The sequence below is a fragment of the Rosa chinensis genome, chromosome 5 (assembly GCF_002994745.2).
Source record: "Rosa chinensis cultivar Old Blush chromosome 5, RchiOBHm-V2, whole genome shotgun sequence".
NCBI lineage: Eukaryota > Viridiplantae > Streptophyta > Magnoliopsida > Rosales > Rosaceae > Rosa > Rosa chinensis.
The window spans coordinates 60,165,335-60,177,653 of NC_037092.1; the positions used below are offsets into that span (position 1 = coordinate 60,165,335).

A 12,319-nucleotide genomic window follows, 5' to 3' on the forward strand; every position below is an offset into this window, starting at 1 on the left:
CTCTAGACCACGGAGCGCGTTTGCAAGGAGGTTAAAACGCTCACTAAAGTGACTACTTGATTGGGAAGGGATATAATGAACTATGCCCACTCATTTCCATGACAAGTTCCGGATTTGCAATTGTCGCGGTTTATGTTGATAAACATAATTGGAACCCATGAGAGTTAAGGGAAACCACTGAACACCTGAAATCCGAGTTTGAGAGGAATGACCTTGGGAGAACAAGGGTTTGTCTAGATTCAGAACTTGTATACCGTGTCAATAGATGCTTAGGCATTTTTATAAAGTCAAAGATACAGTCCCATGGTCGTCCGTAGTCTTAGCCCTAAGAGTGATCTGTTTCTTCCCAGAGATGATGACGAAAACGTGTTAATGGCAAAAATGCTTACCTGAGTACAATAGGCGCATTATTGTACTTATTACAATACAAGACTGGACACCTCAATTGTTACGAACTTGTTGGCTAGATATAGCCCCGCGCCAACGCAACATCATTGGACTGGTATAAAGACAATCTTTCGTTACTTAAAATGTACGATAGATATGGGCTTGTTCGATTCCTGCGGAGAGAAAAGAATGACGGAAGAATGAGAACGGATCTCATTAGCCCAAGGCGCAGTCTAAAACGCTGTGGCCGGCGTCATCCTCCTCCCCTCCATCAAAATGATAGTGAATGTTTTGACGGGATTTGCTGATATAGGGTATCTCTCTGACCCTCACAAAGGTCGCTCCCAAACGGGTTATGTCTTTACCATGGGAAGCACTGTGATATCTTGGAGGTCTACAAAACAAACCCTTGTTGCTACTTCCTCGAATCATGCGGAGATTATTGCTCTACATGAAGTTGTGCGTGAATGCATATGGTTAAGGTCTGTAATTAGACACATCCGAGGGACTTGTGGTTTGAAGTCTGCCACAGATGAACCTACATGCATTTATGAGGATAATGCAGCTTGTATTGAGAAAATGAAATTAGGTTTCATCAAGGGCGACAACATCAAATATATATCACCTAAATTCTTTTACAATCAGCAATAACAATCACTTCTAAAGATTGAAGTAAATCAAATATGATCAGAGGATAATGTAGCGGACTTATTTACTAAGTTGTTACCTAAATCCACTTTCGAGAAACATGTGAAGAGCATCGGATTGAGAAAGTTATTCGAACATCCTAGAGCAATTGTTCGTTGTCCATTAATGAAGAAATAGTTAACCAGTCCTTCACGCATCCTTTCCAACAAAAGTGCCTCCCAAGCCCTAATGTCATATTTACAACTTGCTCCACATCTCCTTTAGTTCCTCCAAGTTCTTTTACCACCCGAATCAAAACCAACCTTGCAATAATACGGTACTATGAGGGCAGTGTTGGTACTTAACTCCTAGTGAACTAACCATTAGGGTATTGCTTGATGATTTGACAAGCATGTACCATCTGAGTTGCTTCGATTTCAGCACTATACACTAGCGCCAACTTCTCCTGATCTTCCACATCGAGAAACTTCTTCCATGCATAACTCTGCAATCTGATTTCCTAAATGCAAACATGTTTTGGCAGATCTCTGATTTTCAACTCATGTATCACGAGTTCACGACAGAGGGTTGAGAAACAGGGTTTGCTTCACCAACAGTTTTCCCGGTTCTAAGAGGGAGAGTGTTCACTTTTGATAATCATGATCTCCTTGCTGCCTCTGTGCTATTATCCTTTTGTATACATTTTCTGTTTAAGCTTAGAAATACAGTTAAGAAGGATTTCATTAGAACAATTTATAGATTGTTTGTACAAGTTCCTGATCTTCATAGCAATAGAATGTGTTTGGACTTTGGACTTACAAGGCTATCACTTTCGGAGGATCATGTCCTTGTTAGTGTATATTTTGGGAAATCTTGGGTGTTATGCATTCTACTAAGGTATTCTTTCCTCTTTGTCATTCAAATTTAGTTTTTGAGATGTAAAAACTTCATCAAGAGTTATGCAGTACTTGCAACTTTTCTTAGGAGGTATGACTCTAGCCATATTACCTTTTTAGTGGTTGATGTCATCATGATACTTATAATAACACACGGTTTCAACTTTTTTAAAAGTCAAATTATATATAATGTATCAAAGGCAGAGAAGCTCACATATTATGATGGTGCATATTGCATAATGCCCCTGCAACTTCCTGTCAAAATATAAATCATCAAGATAATATTCTTGCTATTTTATTGTTGTTTTTCTTGCTTTCATTTTTTGTTTAACCTTCTAGTCAGAAGATAAGTTTCGAGAAATCCAGTATCTCCTCAGGTACTAATGATGATTTTTTCTTAGAAACTAATCAGATTCTTTAGATCTCCCTTATGAAAAGTCTTGAAAACCATTTCAGATCCTTGGTTTCCATTGAACATATTTTTTGTATATTGTGAAGACCAAGGCTAGACTTGCCTCTTTGGAACAGAAATTTGTGTATAAAACAGTGTCAGATCAAAGCTCTCAGATATCAATGCCGAGTGGTCATTTGCTCTGGTTACAATTATTTTTTTTCAATCTATGGATATTTGTGCATGTGTTACGATCTTTTCATTTTGTTTTACTTGCAACTGTTCTATTATCCCATTCTTTTACAACTACAGGTTCTGTCATTGCAAGTAGTTGTTATGCTGCGTGTGTAAATAACCAAGTATATAATATTTATTGAACAACCTGAAGCTCCAGGCAATTTTTTTCTTCCTTGTTTTCCAATTTCTTGAGATGATGATAGTGGCTTATCCTCGAGGGGCCTATTCTTCTTGTTATTTTCAGTGCCAACCGATTGATCAAATAACCTATAACATATACCGTCTTTCTTGGCTAAGGACGTCCTTACCTAAGCTTAGGTACGGATTTCTAGTTTTTGGCCACTTTTTGATCACATATTCACATCTTAACCGTTCAGTTTTTAGATCCTAATATATAGATCATCTCTGCAAAATTTCATCCAAATTGATGATCGTTAAGGCATTCAAAACTGCAATTTACAACAATATACAAGAACGGTTCCGGTTCGACAGATTCGGTTCGTTAGTGTAAATTGCAGTTTTGGATGCCTTAACGATCATCAATTTGGCTGAAATTTTGCAGAAGTGATCTATACATTAGGACCTAAAAGCTGAACAGTTAAGATGTGAATATGTAATAAAAAAGTGGCCAAAAGCTGGAAATTTGTTCCATAAGCTTAGGTAAGGATATCCTTACCTGAGAAAGCATAATAACACACACACACACACACACATTACATTTTGCATACAAGTGCTTCTATGTTTCCCGAGAAAGGTTGGGACTTGGGAGATTGAGAGGTTTAAGCAAGAAGAACAGGCCTCTCGACAACATTTTCTCAATAAACCTCCTAGTCTCCCAAGTCCCAGACTCCCAACTGATGTTATATCACAGCCGAACCAGACGACAGTGTGGTGTCATCAAACGTCTGTTAGGTTTCAAGTTTGGTATTGCTGTGAGAATACTCTGCTGTAAAAAAACTCAATTGTAAAAAAAACTCAATTAACCGTTTGGTAATTGTATTTTTGAAATTGATATTATCATAAAAAGCAGTTTAATATGTTTGGTAATTTTTTGTATAAAAATACTTTAACACTGTAAAATGACAAAATGGATTAATGTTGGATACTAACAATGTTGCCTCTGTTGTTAATAATAGGATCAAGAAATTTCACTGATGAGTAAGATTGCTAAATTTGTTACATAAAATGGCTAAAATCCCTATTGTATTCAGAGTACAAAGTACAGAACTGAGGTTTGCAAGTCCTCAAGATTCATAAACCAATCCATGTAAATTTCAGTTTTAGCTTTGGGCAATAGTCATCACAAGTTCACAACGGAACTGTGCAAATTTCAGAATAAGTTTTGGGCATTCAGTATCTGCTGAAGACCGAAAAAAATGTATTTCGAGCTCTTTTGAAATTATATTTAGCTCTTTTGGTCAGATTTACCGTACATGCCTTGCAAAACCGGAAATATACTTTTGTATGAAGCAAACATTCATCAAGGCTCTCTACTGTTAGCTTATGAAAGTAAAGCCACCTGTATGACACATCGGTATTTTAAAAGTCATACCCTCTAAAATCTAAATCAATCAGATATAAAGAAAAGTTCATAAGAACTTGCATTTATAATTGACATTCAACGATTGTTCATAGCAACACTGCGAGAAATATAAATAACCATTAAATTACGTTTAGTCAAACTAACAAGTCAAGAAGAAGAAATATTGGGAAATCCAGGAATATCTTCTAGCCCTATGGGAGAAACAAAAAAAAAGAGAGGCCGGGATGCGAATCGCAGAATAAGAAAATTGGTGAGGAAGATGAACAAGGAAGGGTAGTGCAGGGAAATTATGTTTACACAATCACACAGTTCATAGTTCACAAGTGATTAATTGAGGAAGATAGGAGATTGAATTGAAAAACAAATTAGCAACACTTAAAGAGGAATTGGATTGATCTAGAGGAAAGAGAGCTAAAGAAGAAAGAAAGGGTAATGGTTCGCATCAGGGATGGTTTTAAGGGACTGAGGCATAAATGCATCTCAACCACATGTATTAAATATAAAACAGAAATTATAACAATTTAAAACTGTGCATTTATTTTCAGCCGTCAGATTCACTTATCCCTCACAGTCCCTTAAAAATTGTCCCTTAGAGCAAGTTCACCCGTTAGGTCACCGGGTCACCTACTATTCACTGTTTTTTAGTGTATATTTTCATTCTCTGGGTCACGAAATACACTGTGCTCGTGACCCAGAGGGTGAAATTAACATTAAAAAGCAGTGAATAGTGGGTGACAATGTGACATGGTAACCCAACGGGTGAACTTGCTCTTAGGTGAGCAGACCTTTTGTTCGCATAAGAGAATTTGATACATCACAAAATGCTGCCATTTCGAAAAAGTTTGAGGGCATTATCGAGATTTAAAAATTGTCATCAAACTTGTTCAATTCCCCTTGTTGTTAAAAGCAGCCCTTTAGCTGCTTTCAAAAATCACGAGGAGGGGATAACCTCAAATTATTTATAACGTCGTTTTTTATTAATCAACCAAACACTAAATTCCTGATAATAGTTCAAAATAAGTGATTATTTTTCTGAAAATACAATTCCAAACGGAGCCTAAGATTGGTACCAAATTCTCGCATCAAATAAGCATCTCCATTGGGGGATAGAATTATTAAGATCCCAAACAATAAACAATCGTTGGCCCAAAAACGAAATAAGAGCATTTTGATTGAGGGCTAAAAGATGCAATAATCTTTCAACGTTCACCTTGATGGGATGGGAAAAGTAGAAGACCACAGTAGGGGAAAAATAAAAAATTAGGAAGAGGTCTTTTGTCGCTGGAGATTAGGTTGGATAGCCAGCAGGGTACGTTACGTAAAAATTGAATTAGGGTAGTTATGACATTGTATCTCTATATGGTTACTTTTCAACTATTTATAAAAATATGGCTAGAAATCAATTTAAAGACCAAAATGTATTATTCTTCAAAATTTCTCATCTTTAAGGTGGTCTTCCATACGTCACCCTCTCTGATATAGATTTGATAGTTCTCATTGTTAAGGTTAAGCTTGTTGAACACTATAGCACCAGTTGATCAAGGACTTTACACCACATATGTTTCTAGAGATGTTAATCATGGCCAGCTGTGAGTACTTACCGAAGATTGATGGCATAGTCATTACAAAAGCTTGAAAGGTGATTAAGAGGCATTTTCGTTATGGTGATATACTCTTCTATAAGAATCTCAAGCTTAAAAGCGGGATAGATAAGTTAAAGAGTGATAAGAAGTATATCGAAAAAAATTCGAGAAAGCAATTTTGGCGTTCACTTATCAAAAAAATTTATATGCATATATCCATCTAATACTTGTGGATGTTTATCACATCTAATGTACCATCAGATAGATTGAAATTTTCGCAATTGGAGATGGGAAAGATGGATTTTTGGGACTAATTAGTTAGTACTATCGCAAAAGGAAACAGAAGTTATGAGACTGACATAAATGCTAACTAAAACTGGAGCTCTCTCTCTGCCCAGGACACCTACCACTTGATTGGGGAAGGCCATGGCAGGTACTATCATGCACCTTCCTAACAAATTTTCAAACATTTGTATTTATCCAATTCTTTTTCTTAACAGGTTTTTGCCAAAGACGATTAACGGTCTCTTATGACCACTTGCAAGAATTTCTTAGTACCATTCTTACCGGTTCTACTTTGTTCTCCATGCCATTGTCGATTTTCTAAAGGTATATAATCCCTGCTTATTGTTTTTTTTTTTTTTTTTTTTTTTTTTTTTTAGCTGTTTGAACTTTGATTATATTCTTGAACTAGGATTGCAACACAGTTAGAATAACTACATTTCATGAAGGTAACTGGATATCAATAACTCAAAATTATACTCATGTTTAATCCATCTGATTACTTTGCTTGTTCAAATTTGTACCTTGTTCTTCTTCAATTTTGGTTGCTCTATTGTTTTTCTTTTGTTAATTTGTAATGCCTATGTTGATCTGTGACTGTTTTAACTGGTTTGTCATTCTACAAATGATTATTTACTTTTTTAAGTATCTACATCTGATCTATAGTTGATTGCCTGGTTCTTCACTATTCTATATTTATGTTTTGTATCATCTCTTGCTTTTTAGTCTTCTTCTTTTCTTTTCTTTTTTCGGCAAAGTTTCTATGTCTTCGGATTTATTGCAATTGCAAAATTTCTAATCCTGATTCATTATTGTTTGATATTTTTCAGCGCTGCTGCTATTATCTCTATTTCCGTTTCTTTATTTTATGGTGAGTGTATACTTATATCCGACTCTGGTTACTTTAGTTGGATTTCTAATGACATGGAAATAAAATGAAGATTAGCTGTCTATTTGAAGTTTAGGATTCCTGCCGCACAGTCCAATTTTAGTTTAATTAAATATCATCTGGTTTACCCAATGATTGTGACTTATATGTTGTTTTATACATTTCTAGTGAGCAGTAAAGACTCGGAAATCATATAGCCAACAACAAAGTGACGAGGTACGCGGGCATTGAAGTGGCTGATTATGTATAAACTTTGGTATAGAACTTTTGACAACTAATATGATTTTGAGTAAGGCTAGTTTTTTGCTTTGAAGCAAAGTTTGGTTTAGAACTTTTGTAGTTGGTTGCTAATTTGTTTCTAGGCTAGCCTTTGTAGGCTTTGGGGTTTTATTTTGTGAGTTATGTTGAATCATGAATTTGGAATGAAAATTAATGGAAAACCCCAATTTTTGGATGAGAGATGTATTTTTTTTCCCAGCGGCAGGTAGATGATCACTTTGTACATCATGCTTGTCAAAATGAACTGATGTATATAAAAGCATAACAAAACAGTAATGCTAAGAAAAACGATGTCTGCTTTTCTATAAAGTAAACCGATTTACCATGAAATACAGGACATCGGTTTTGAAAAATAGAAGTGATGTCTACAAACAAGCAACGCATCAGTTTATTTGAAAAGAAACGATGTACGACAAACCAGTAAACATCGTTTCACATAAAAAAAAAACAAAAAAAAAACAATGTACACAAAACCACCAAACATCGTTTCAACCAACGAATAGCGATGTTCCTAGTAAAATAACACATCATTCTTAATAGATTAACCGATGTTGCCTAAAGGCACATACTTCGTTCTCAAGAGAATAAGGTGGCAAGATGCACGTAAAAATGGACATGAACAAACAAAAAATTTTGGAGACTGATGTCTATGAGAGTATTAGACATCATTTCTGAAATTGTAATCGATTTGAATGTTCACTTAGGTATTGTTCGAGATATACTTTATTAAGCATAAAATGTGAAAATATGAAGAATTAAATATAGTTAACATACAAAATTATGATGATTGTAACGATTATACATCGATTTGTGTTTTAGAAGCGATGTTGGTCGTTGTCCGGGACATCGGTTTTGGATGCACTTAGACTGATGTCTAGATCTTTTACATCACCCACTAAGAGATTGGTCGAAATTTAGTTTTATATCGGTTCTGAACTGATGTTTATTAACAAAATTCTAGTAGTGAATTGTCCCTTTTTGAAGGTCCATGTGGTAACTACAGAGTCTGGTTTGCAGTATAAGGATATTAAAGTTGGCCAGTATTATACCATTTGCAGCTATAGGTGGTTGATACTTTCACCTGTCAGTACTCTCTCTACTAGATAAGGAATGGATAAGAAGCAAAATGGTATGAAAAAGGAATATGATGGAGGCAAATACTTGCATTGTAATCCGGAAATGGATCGTTCATTGGCGGATATTCTTAGAAGTGAGAGAAAATATGGCTATAAAAGTGATGGTGGGTGGAAAACTGAAGCATTTACTTTGGCTGCATTGAAGATGTCAGCCAAGTATAATGTAAATGTGATGAAGCCAAAGTGGTTTTAATTGGGATAATTAGCGTAAGATGCTAACTGTAGATGATGATAATGTATGGAATGATTATGCAAAAGAATGATCTGTTAACCGTACAGGTTTGCTTTGCCACTATTAATTTTTTAGATATATATGAAATGGGTTGAACTTTTTTGCTGCTTGTGCATATTTCTTGCTGCTTGATTTGTATGTGGTATAACAAAACAGAACATATATTGATATAGAGATTGTGTTGGCTACTTGATTTGTATGCACATATCTAACATTGTTGAAACAAGAACATCATCAATTTCCATGTCTGGTTTAGCATATTGCCTTGCAAGAGTTTCAAGATCATCGTGTGCAATACGTTCAACTCGTTCATCTTCAATAATCATGTTGTGCATTATAACACATGCTTTCTTGATCTTTTGAAGTATTTCACTATCCCAACAACGAGCCGGTCCACGAATAATTGCAAAACTTGCTTGCAGCACTCCAAATGCTCGTTCTACATCTTTCTGACATCCCTCTTGAGCTTTAGCAAAATTCTTTGCTTTCTCTCCTTGTGGACATGGAATGGTTTTGACAAAAGTGGCCCACGAAGGATATATGCCATCGGCTAGATAATATCCCATTGTGTATTCATGATCATTGATCTTATAAGTGACTGGAGGGGCTCAACCTTCACGGAGGTCAGCAAATAAAGGCGAATGCTCTAAGACATTAATATCATTATGAGAGCCTGGTAATCCAAAAAAAGAATGTCATATCCAAAGATCGTGTGAAGCAACAACTTCAAGAATCAATGAAGATTCACGATGATCTCTACGAGAAAACATACCTTTCCATGCAACCGGACAATTCTTCCACTTCCAGTGCATACAATCGATACTACCAAGCATTCCAGGAAATCCACGACTCTCACCAATCAATAGCAATCTGGAAATATCATCAGAAGTTGGGTTTCTTAAGTATTCAGCTCTAAATACAGAGATAACAGCTTGGACAAACCTTTTCATAGCTTCAATTGCAGTGCTTTCACCGATTCTAAGATAGTCATCCACAACATTTGCCCCAATTCCATACGCAAGCATCCTCATTGCAGCGGTAACTTTTTGTAGAGATGATAGCCCAAGACATCCTGCTGAGTCCCTTTTTTGAACAAAATATGAGTCATGAGCTTCTACTGCAGCTAGAATTCGAAGAAAAAGAGCTCGATGCATCTGAAACCTTCTCCGAAATACAACTTCTTCATGAACAGGATTTTCTGCAAAATAATCTTTGAACAGTGTTTTGTGGCCTTGCAGTCGTTGTCTATCTTTATATATGCGACCAGGAATTGTGCCCCGACGTCTTCTTCTCCCCTTCTCTTGATCCATGATCCTAAGAAGAGAAAAGAATCTTGAGAAGAGGAAGATTGAAGCTTGAAGTTCTGGGTCATTTTTCAGTGGAAGCTTGAAGTTCTGGGTGAGAGGAGAGGAAGACAGCCGTGAAAGGGAAAGAGAGTGTGAGAGAAAGAAACAATAAAAAATTAAAAGACAGCTTCAATGGTTTCTGTCATTTTGACAGAGGAGAGGTGGATGTCAAATCCACATGTAAAAAGCACATCTGTTGGAGAATGGTTTGGTCGGTCAAAAATACCCGTTGGGTGTCCAGATGGCAAAAGACCCATCTGTTGGAGATGGTCTAAGAACTCATTTGTAGGGAGTCTTTTTATGCAAAGAACTTAAAGAAGCACTTGGAATCAAGTCAATTTGGTGCTCAATAGCCCTTACAGTTGGCAATCTCGGTAGCATCTCTTCAACAAAGACATCCTGCAACTGTTACCTAATTTCCTAGGCAACCAAAATAGCTCGGGTTGATTAGCGATGATATTGTGTCTCAAAATCTAACTTGGTCACAAAATTTCTTTGAAACCACATTTTCATAGCTGCCTGAATCAGTGGCTATCGTACACTTATACAGGTGGAGTACTAAAAGTTTTTTTTTTTTTTTGATACGAAAAAGACTATGAAATCAAAGTTGGAAGCCTCTTGGGCAACCACAGTTTACATCGTCGAACAATAAGGCTCTCGAGGCCTTATTGGGAACCCTATTGATCCAAGTTAAGCCTATTACAAAGTTATGTCCTAAATTGACAATAGTGCATGTTCGCAATAAAGTTTGCTTCTCTAAATATGTGTTTGAAACTAATAGAGGTAAAAAATGTGGCAATGGCATGGATATCTCGGATGATCTATATTAGTCTCCAAGGGAGTTGATGAGTCTATTAACCGCATCTATGACCAGTTTGGAGTCTCTCTCAACTTCAACTGTTCTGTAGCCTTCCTCCCGTGTGCAGAAGAGACCATTCCTTAGCTCCAAAGCTTCTGCTAGAGGTACTGTGGTGAAACCAGCAACCCTGGTGGCCACTACAAGTGGGTTGCCATGACAATCTCGGATGATAAAGCCACCTACATCAAAACACCTATTTACATAACCATCAAAATTTATTTTAACAGAACAAGCAGGAGGAGAGTTCCACTTTATAGTGGAAGGCTGGTTTTGGATAGTGTCTCTCCCTGCTTGATCACTTGATGATCCAGTGTCAGCTAAACACAACCGCTGAAGTTGCCACCACTGAACGTGGATTTGTCTGGACATTTATATATGAAGACTTCATCATTTCTTGCTTTTCAAATTTGCCAGCATAAGGTGATTAGCTTTACATAAAGTTTGCTGTCATAAGGCCCAGAGAGAAGTAAATCATGAAAGATTTTTAAATGCCCTTCATTCCAGTTTAGAGTAGAAGGCATACCTGCTAGTCTTCAGACTTCCTTGGCAAAGTCATATTAGCCAAAGAGATGATCTGCAGTTTCATTGTCAGTATTGCACTTGGGACAGGAATTGTCATTTAATGTAGATACAGATTTTGTACCTGTCGTATTGGCATTCCCATACAAAGCTATGACAATGCTCTCTACTGATCTCAAAGAGTCACAGGACAGGTAAATGTGTCTGCATATGCATGGGATTGCAACATATGTTGCAATCCCCGAGTCTGCAGTCAGTTTCATGCGGAGTCCGATTTTAGAAAGTAGGTTTTTGGTTTTATGTATTTACGTTTTTAAAGAGTCTTCTGATTGTGAAAATGGTACTATTGATGTCCTAGGGTTTTTAGGACGTGTCTATTCCTAATTGATTTCCCTTAAGATTTGTTGGAGTTCATATATGGGAAGTTTCTTTCCAATTTAATTGGGAATTAGGGTAGAATCTGTTTGAACCCAAAATTAACATTTTTTCCCGATAAGGAAGACTCGAAGAAATCCAGGCCAATATCCGTGGCCCAAGCTATTTATTTGTGACAAGTTCGAAATATATTGTTTTGAGGCTAATCAAAGCCTACTTGGAGATCAAGCGATCTTGAGGCAACTCTGGATATTCATTGATCTAGTATTAATTATCAAATATTTGATAATTAAGGAGATGTGTTGGCTTGATTACCAAGTATTGCCCAAGAAAAGAGGAGGTTGACGTGCAAGCTGCCACTGGTAATTGAAAATAGTTGGTCTAAATTGAAGGTTCGTAGTGGACGTGGGCTAGCCTCACTGTGGATAGCAAATATGTTCGCAATTAAAACATTCGCGAAAGGATAGCAAGCATGGCGCAAGAATCAAGGCTACACATATATATTTCAATTAGGTCTTGCTCGCGAAGGTTAACAAAGGATATATATATATAAGTCAATTATGCGAGCTCATGCACGTGGGCTATATATATATATATATATATATATATATATATATATACACACACACACACAAACACATATATACATATGCATGCAAACAAGTAATCAATGATTATCTCCTTTGCCTTTCTTTTGGATCGCGAGAGCGGCCACGGAGAGGGCGGCTGAAGGGTGGG

At 36.6% G+C, this 12,319-nt stretch overlaps 1 pseudogene; it reads right to left on the reverse strand.

Moving 5' to 3' along the window:
- Window positions 1-8,667: 8,667 nt before the first annotated feature.
- Window positions 8,668-9,792, reverse strand: LOC112163765 (annotated as a pseudogene).
- Window positions 9,793-12,319: the final 2,527 nt, after the last annotated feature.